Raw genomic sequence first — 9,490 nt, forward strand, 5'->3', positions numbered from 1 at the left:
CACCTTTCACCCAAGACCTTTATTGGAAAACTCCTCTAGTCAGAGCAAGATTTGGAGAAGATGGCACCTGAGTGCCTGCCAGCAGAGCAGCCTCAGAAGCATGTGTGGGAAAAAGTTTTTTCTTGGTTTTTTTTTTTCCTTTTAATTCAGCACTTTGAGTTAGAACATGCATGTAGCCAAGCTGTGCAAAGAATGACTTGCTGAACAGAAGACTGTAAGGTAGGGTTAGAGGCTCTGCTTAAGAGAAAATCTGCCTCAGCCTGGAGAACAATCCCACCACAAAATAAAATTAACTTTAAAAGTAATGAGATTTTCCACTGTTAACATAATAGCAGCAAACCACATGTTCTAAACAGTTTGGGGCTTTTTTTGGGTTTTGGGTGGGTTTTTTGTTGTTGTGTTGGTTTTTTTTTGTTTTTTTTTTTTTTTTGTATAAGGACTCATTTTTTGTAACAAACCCCAGACTATTAGCCCTGCCATTTTTCCACTGCTGGAGGAAAACGCGGACTCTTGCTGAGTTGTATGGTGAATATCTCACAGATATTTGAATCTGCCACCAATAAAAAGGCCTCTGAAATGCTAGCATGGAAGAACCAGTTCAAGGTAGAGGAAATGGAAAAAATGGGAAAAAAGAAGAAACATCTCTTTGGATCTTTAGCTCTGTTATTTTTTAGATTATGTTTCTTCTGAGGTCCCAAAATCTTTAGTAACAAACAAGATTTCTTTTAAAAAGTATTAAGTTATCAAAACATTTGCCAGGTCCTAATATTAAATCCTAGCAGTCAGCAATGTTTAAGTTCAGCCATATCATTTTGCTGAGTAAGTCATGCTAAAACTTAAAATTTTCCCCTCAAAATGATCTTTCCAAATGAGATTGATATTGTGAGAAAAAAAGAAAAAAGAGAAGGATGCCTTCATCTTGAGGAATTATGGAATTAATTTTCTTTATACACTCTGTTTGCACAAGACATTTTTGTTAACTCTTAATAAAAATACCATTCAGCTGCTACTTTCATTGTTTTTATCCTGGGACCAATACAACATTGTCATTATTGGATATAAAGTGCTGTAAAAACAAATCTAATTTGTTAAGTTTATTTTGATAAGAAATAAATATAAAGGTAGTGCATAGTTTGTACAGTGCTGCTATCATAGGACTCCTGGGTATAATTTATATAAAGAAAATAAAAAAGCATACATAACTTTCTAGTTGATTTCCTTTAACAGGGCTAATTGAAAACAGTTTCTGTTATTTAAAAGTAATTTATTTTAAATATACTTTTTAAAACAAAGTTCTTATTGATATCCATTTTAAGTATAATATTATCTCAGTGTGGGATACAAGTAAAAGGTCAAATCTTGTAGCAGTATTTTCTGTATGACTCAGTTCTGATCACAGATAAACTTATCGGAGAAACCAAATTAATTAACCTTTTCAGTACCAAAAGCTTGTTTTAACAGGCCACGACGGTTTCTTTCACAAATACAGAACGTCAAAGCTCACACTTTTGTTCTGAAACATGAAAAAGAGAGTGCTAATTTCCCTTTTCTCTATCTGATAAAAAGCAGAGGCTAGTGATTTTAACATGAATTTAGACTGGTTGAGAATCAGTATATAGGCATAGTAAGCAATACGTTATTGATTTTTAGTCAAGAGCTGTTGTGCACAGTGGTACAGCAACAGATGCAATTTTTAACTTTGATTATGCCTTTAATTTATGGACATTGTTAAAGGATACATTTTTTCTTGCCCATCAGCATAATCCTTATGCATGGATCTGATTACTGGAGTGCCGAAAGACGCTGTATGAGCAAAATGGCTGTATGCGGCATATCTCTAGGAACCAGCCTCTTTCCATGTTGCTTGATAGGTTGTTCAATTCCTGTCCAGTTAACTGGTTTGTGACATTTCTCAGAAGTCCCTTTAGCTCTGCTTGCTTCTTTGTTTCCATCACAGCAGTGCTGACAATTCAATGACTTGGGTTGCTTCAATACGTGCATGCAGTCGAACTCAACACCAGAAACTGCCTGTCGTTATTAAAGCCAAACCCATAGTGATTGAAAGGACTTCAGATCTGGGACCACACTCATGTCTGAGAAAAACTCTCAGACATTAACGAGCTGAAGCCCTCTTCATGGCATTCATGCAATCTCACCTCTATCAGCACAATTTAATGTAGCTGGGGGAGAGTTTGACTCATGGGGGTTTTGCCTGCAGACTCATTCCTGCCATCTTTACTCATTTTGCATATAGTATTTACTCTCACTGACTTGGGTGAAGAAGTTGTGCTGCAAGGGAGTAAAAGTGGTGAAGTCTTTCTCCAAATAGCTCCTGGAGAGCTGCGTTTCAGACATTACCTGTTGGAGAACGCTCAAGACGCTGATATTAATGATATTTCTCATATTCAGTGAAGTAAAAGCATTAAAAATATCCAAGGGTGAAGATATCTAGAAATCTGGTTTGGAAGGTCAAAGCGCTAGCTGAGCTGTGGGAGTATACTGGCTCTGCACAACAAAAAGTGAAAACAGAAGTCTGTAAGGCATGTCCCAAGCTGAACTCAAATGGGCTTGGGGTGGAAATTTTGTCAGCCCTGGACATATACAGTGAAATAATCATCTCATGCTGGCAGTGACAATCAGCGCTTTTTTTTTTTTTTCCTTCCATAATTTACAAAACATGAGCAAGTAGGTAGTTAAAGCATTTAAATTCTTCCATGAATGGAATAATTTTACATGGTATTTTCTAAGCAGAAAAATAACTGGCGCTAGGGGAATTACATTGTCACTCTTACAAAATGTAATTCCATCCAAACGAACAAAATAATGCAGTTATCAGGGCAGATAATGCAGCACACTGCACACATGGGCAGTGAAGATAACCTCTTACTCCATTAACAAGAGATGATTGCTCTGGAAAACTTGCTGGGTCACTTTTATTTATTAAAAGAGCAAATTCATGGTTTCTTCATGGACTAGTCACACTGCATAGTATTTTCTTTTTTGTTCTATTTAAATTCAGATTGGTTATTCATACTTCCTGGCAGTGGTTATAAGAGGAGGTTGACTGAGAATCTGGTAGGTGAGTTAATCTCATTTTTACTGTGTCTCTAGAGCCACCCACTTTCCCTTCATATGACTTGACACCAACAAGTCTGTACAAGTTTTGCGCAGCGAGACCAAAGTATTGACCTCCTGCACCCCTCCATCTTCTCCTCTGCCCTGTTTTTGCTGCTCCCCTTTTTTCTTTGGCACATTTCTTATTTTTAAGCCCCTCTCACCAGCCTGACACACAGGTCACTTCCACATCCACACATGCCTCCTGCCTGCAGACGCCTGCTGAGATTTTCATCCTTTGAGGCCAGGGAGTCAGTAGAGGGTTGTTAGGTGGCTGCTGACTCAGTGGGATGAAGCCCTGAGGTCCCCAGCAAAACCCCAGCTCCCGCCCCGTACCCTGAAAATGAGCTTGCTTTTAATGTCAGAAAGGAATCACTCAAACATTGGGGTTCCCGAGGCCCAGTGGATTTGTGTAATGGGTGAGCACAAACTAGTGCTGAAGCCATTCTCCCTGCTGAAGTGTTGCAGCTCCTTCCCCTACAGCGGGTGCTGGGAGATGCACTTACAGGTTCATACCACAGTCCCGCTTTCAGTCCCAGTGCTTGTACAGGCTGTGTATGGTTCTCCGCTCCTCTATTTGTCCAAGTATTTTCATGTGGCTTTTAGAAATGCTGGTAACATTGAGGTCTTTGTAGCATTTGGCAGCTTTGGCCGGGGAGCTCATCCACTTTTCAAAGGAGAAAGGCACAGATGTGCACACACCGACACTGGAACTGCCTTACAAAGCAGGGCTAAGTTATAGACAACAGAGAAAGCTTTTTGATGTTCTTGCACTAGTGGTTACACTAACCTTTGGTGAGGATTTTCTGAGCAAATTTTGCCTCAGCTGTGATGTCTCTACATGTTTCTCTTTCTGACTCTGCTGAAAGACCATTGAAACAGGCCTCGGATGCGCTACCAGTCTCATTACCTGAGACAACACAAACAAGAGACTGCAGATGGCTCAGTGCATCTTTTCACAGATATGTTAAAAAATTGTCCTGCCGTCGGAGAGGTACACAAACTATCTGTGAGAAATCTTCCTGGTCCCCCTGACAGCTTCTCAATTTTGTCGTACACTCTTCTACTCCACTGCGCCTAAAAAAAATTAAAAATCTCATTGGCCTGGGCCTTTTAAATAAAACACTGCCAAAACATCGCATGTCGAAAGTCACCGTTTAGCAAGTGGCTGGGGATGCCATACCTCTCCCTGTGCTGCCCCACGTCATGGGCGTTCGACGTGCCAAGGCTCCCTCTGGTCCCAAGGCGCAGCGCAGCACCGCACTTTGCTTAGCACCTGAACACAGGCTGCCTTTGCTGTTGCAACGAGCACGATTGTCACCCTGACACGCTTTCCTCCTGACTGGGAAAACAGCTTCCAGGTTTTAGCAAGCAAACTTGGAGAACTTTACAGCCCAGCTGTGACAGCTTCGAGCTAGAAGTAGGTTGTCTTATTTTCTCCCCAAATATATGTATTGGTCTGGGGAAGGATACTACCTCTTTCCACAAACCTCACCACACTTACAGCCGTGGACTACCCTGGCTGCAGCAACAGTAAAAGTGCTTTCAGTTTTGTTTTTTTTTTTTTTTCTTTTCCATTTTAAGCCCTTCAAATTATATGTTGACATTCTCACTGCTAGCTGGAGAGCAGTGTATCTCACAGTATTCCTGCCTTCGTATGGGACACGTGGCATGACGTTGAGGAATATGCCTACAGTAGTATAATGTGGACTTCACCTGTAGCCAGGTGCAAGGACTAAAAGCTGCAGCGGCTGCCAAAGGATGAGCTCATAAAGGAGTTGAACACTTTGGATCGTAAATGGGGAGCTGTGAGGGTTTTGAAGGATCAGGGCTTGGAGATTTCTTTATGCAAGGCTGGAACATCTTTCAGTGACAAGGAAATCAACCTTTTTGACTGAACTGAAAAACAATTGATAGAGCTTCCCCACTTTCCAGTGTCTCACATTCCTGAGTATGGATCTTCCTTGTTAGTGATTGTGGACATGAAACCTTTCAACCTTTCCACAGTTACTGTTGTTGCAGTTCTGCAAATAAGAAATGACAGTGAGATAGGAACACTGAGCATGGTCCTGTCATATCTGTGGGTTGTGTGGGCTTCTCTAAACATTGACTAAACACTGTCCCACCACAGCTGATTTTTCCCTGCAGTATATTATCTCTAATAAAGCTGAAGCCATACAGCTCGTCCATTGCCCTCCCACTGCATTTTTATGTTCTGAGACCAAAGAAGTCAATTTTTTGGGGTTTTTTTGGTTTTTTTTTCCAACTGCGGAAGACAATATATATGCTTTTAATGTGCTCTTCGACTTACGCAGACTTATTACCCAGCTGCAGAATGGGCTCTGGTATACAAGTACAGGAGATGTGTTTATGTGTCTGGTCATCTCTGGAATGTGTAGCCACCGAGTGAAAGGCTGGGAAACTCCTGTGGGATGGCTGTGCCGATGATGACCTGCCAGCACCAACAGCCTGATCTCTGATGGTGGAGAGGGAACATGGATGCCTCTGCAGTGCTGAGGGTCTCCAGCAAGCTTGGAGCACACAAGCTGGAAAGATGCTCTGCACATCTCCTGGTGTTTGCTTGAGCCCCTTAGCACCTTACAATCAGCACTAAGCAGTTTGTAGGATTGCGCTTCTGCTGGCTGAAGAGAAAAAAACCTCATTTGTGCAGGATTTTTGTTTGTGCAAAAGGCCTACTAGAAAATTGTTGAAATTAAAATAATCACACATGTCCTTCCGCTTAGGAAAAGAGAGCTCTAAGTGAGAGCATGTGTGCTCCAACTCTCGGGCTGAGAAAATGTCAGTCTGATGTGCTTGGGAAGTTCATATTGATACAAACAGGGAGGCTCCCTGCTGCCCACAGATTTCCCACATAAAAGTCCTACTGGTAGCCGTGGGAACTTAGCGGCAGCCACGCTGTGGCTAAAGTCACCACTCTAAAAATGTAGTGAAATTAGTGTTCATAAAAGTGAAAAACATGCCACAAGAATGAAGATGTTCTGATTCACAGCCATGAAAATTACATGAGTTCTGGCATTAAAATAAAAAAGCTAAATTTTGCATTTACTCTGGCTTTTGAAAAGGATTGCTGGTGGATTTTTAAAAAGTTCATTTAAGCAAAAATCTTGGCTTTTTTGCAAAATAATTTGTTGCACCAAAACATACCCCCTCCCTGCCCCAAGTCGTGCCTGTGATGTGACGCTGGTCCTTCTCACCAGCCCTGTGGAAAGGGCTGATCCTGTGCTGCACAGTGGCCTCTAGTGAAACTGAGTAGTTTGTTCCAGAGTCTGCAAAATAATTTCCAGCAGCTGTGTTGTAACTAGTTTCAGTTCTGCCTTCTGATCTGACCCTCACCTTGCTCAAACTATGACACTAGCTTTGTATATTTTTAAGAAAAATAATAAAAAAAAAAAACCACGGGAGGGTGTGATGGACCAACAGACTTGTCCAAATGTAATTTGAACATGAACCTGGGACCCAGAGGCAAAGGTAATACCAGCAATAGTGCAGCTGTTGTAGCTTAACATTATCATTTAGCACCATTTTCAGTTTGAAGTTCCCTTTTTTGACGACTTCTGCTATGCCTGCCATAAGGAGAGGGGACAGCTATGCCAGCTGTGACTCTTGCTACTAGAATTTGGATTTGTATGTTGTATCTCTGTTCCAGTTATAGACATTCATCCTCAAACAGGTACTCTTGTTCCTTGCTCCTTGCAGCTTTCTTTTTTCTTGCACCACAAGGATCTGAAATGTCAACTCTGTAGTCAAAGCATTGTATAAGGCTTGCTCCCTGTGTCCTATCAAGCCTGTTTTCCATGATTTTCCAGGAGAGATGTTATGAAACAATGAGCATCACCCTCCCTTCATGACATTCCCTCTGCCACCATGCCTTCTTGCAGGACAGCCACCAAGCTGACCCCTTGTTCAGCTGGCTATCGTGTTTGCTGGGCAGCTGCTGCCTTCCCATCCCTACCCCCATACTGACAACGGTTTATGACAGCAGCAATCTTAAAAATAAAACAGGAAATAATTTCAATAGGGGATGTGGTGGCTGACAGAGGAAAGTGGAGTATGCCTGAAGTGCAGTTGTTCTTTCACGTGAGCGCCGAGGCCCTGCAGAAATGTTTCAGGGGAATGAATGTTTGCACAGCCTTTCATGTGGTGGAGGGACCTGTGCTTGTTTTTGTTGTTGCTTCAGAAACCTATTGTGGTGGCTGTCACAGAGTCACAGAATGGTCGGGGTTGGAAGGGGCCTCTGGAGATCATCTAGTCCAACCCGCTCCTAAACCAGGCTCACCTAGTGCAGGTTGCACAGAATCACAGGTGGGTTTTTAATGTCTCCAGAGAAGGAGACTCCACAACCTCTCTGGGCAGCCTTTTCCAGTGCTCTGCCACCCTCAAAGTAAAGAAGTTTCTCCTCGTTCAGACGGAACTTCCCGTGTTGCAGTTTGTGCCCATTGCCCCTTGTCCCTGTCGCTGGGCACCACTGAAAAGAGCCTGGCCCATCCCCCTGACACCCGCCCTTAAGCTGTTTGTGTGCATTGATAGGATCCCCTCTCAGTCTCCCCTTCTCCAGGCTAAATAGGCCCAGCTCTCTCAGCCTGTCCTCATAAGGAGCATTAGGAGATGCTCCATCCCCCAATCACCTTTGTAGCCCTTTGCTGGGCCCTCTCCAGTAGTTCCCTGCCTTGCTTGAACTGGAGAGCCCAGCACTGGACACAGCACTCCAGGTGCAGCCTCACCAGGGCAGAGCAGAGGGGCAGGAGAACCTCCCTCCACCTGCTGGCCACACTCCTCCTAATGCACCCCAGGGTCCCACTGGCCTTGGCCACCAGGGCACACCGCTGGCTCACGGGCAACTTGCTGTCCACCAGAACTGCCAGGTCCTTCTCCGCAGAGCTGCCTTCCAGCAGGTCAGCCCCAGCCTGTACTGGTGCGTGGGGTTGTCCTTCCCCAGGTGCAGGACCCTACACTTGCCTTTGTTGAACTCCATGAGGTTCCTCTCTGCCCAGCTCTCCAGCCTGTCCTAGGCTTGCTGAATGGCAGTGCAGCCTGCTGACCTCTGAATGCTGCTGGTCATGATGCAGCAGCATTTTGCTGGAGCTCTGTGGCTCCCGGTGCTATCGGCACATGCTTGCTGGTGCGTGGGCATGGCCCTATGATCTGGTCTGCATTTGGGTCACTGTGATAACCCCTTGACTTCAACATTGCAACTATTTCCTTGCATTAGCTGCAGCTGGGATAGCTGTGCTCTGGCCAGTAAATAATTCACTTGCCTACCACATTCTGGTGTGAGATAACATTTTGGTCTGATGCCTGAAGGAAACACCTACCCAACCTGCTATTTCTTCTGAGGAGAACCTTTAGCATCTGGTTGAATTATTTAATGGGAAGGCTATGGATGCCCCGTTCCTACATGTTGCTGAGAGCTCTTCATCCTCCTTGTTTGCTCCTGGTGGATCATCTGGAAGAAAGAAGGGATCTGAGTGAGTGCTGCCCTGGTAATGCTGAGCAGTCGGAGCCTTTCAGGCTAAAAGATGCTTCTTGGCCTTAAAAAGCTGAGTGTTTTCTTGGAGGTAATGTCTTAGTCTTGGAAATGTGCTTTTGGTTTGCTTCCACCAGCTTTGTATTTATAGTCAACATTTATTTTTCTCACCAGCTGGGTTAAGTGTTTTTTCCTATAGCATTCAAATGCTTGGAATAGAGGTTCAAATCCTTCTCTGCTTTCAAACACAAACATACTATATCTGGGTCAAGAAGTCTCTGACCTCCAAATCACTGGAGGTTGACAGAGTATATCATGGTATTTTTTTTATAGGCTTGCCCTAGTATTGTACTCTTCTTGCTATTGCCAGCATTAGAGATGGGATATTGGGCTAGAGGGACCTTTGGTCTGACCTCCTATGGATGTTTTTATGGTCTTTTGTCTTTATCTGGGGCCTCCAGAGGCTCATAAAGATACTGTAAATATAAAGAATTCATTGTGAACCGAGAAGAAGTTGTGAGCATAGGAGGGCTCTCCCAGCCCTGCGCTCCCTGGGAGCAAAGGTCTCATAAGAGAAGTGGGTGTCTGGCAAGTGCTAATGAAACAACTTCCAAAGTCTATCAGTTGTTAGATAGATGGTCCTCAGTGGGTAATGAAAATAACTGTTTCTGGACACTTCTTAACATACACTTCTTCATACAGTGTAGGATTTAGTAATGTCATACAGTATGCAGTTTATCATTTCGGTTTGCTTCCAGCATTGGCCCACGGCCTCATTGGAAACAGCAGATCTACCTATCTCCCTTGGCTTCTTGGATGGTTTCTTCAAAGGATGAAAAGGTCTCCAAAGAGGTCCCATGTCACCCTTGCCGAGCCCTGAGGGCCTGCTGA

Source organism: Falco peregrinus, chromosome 4, assembly GCF_023634155.1.
Source record: "Falco peregrinus isolate bFalPer1 chromosome 4, bFalPer1.pri, whole genome shotgun sequence".
Taxonomy (NCBI): domain Eukaryota; kingdom Metazoa; phylum Chordata; class Aves; order Falconiformes; family Falconidae; genus Falco; species Falco peregrinus.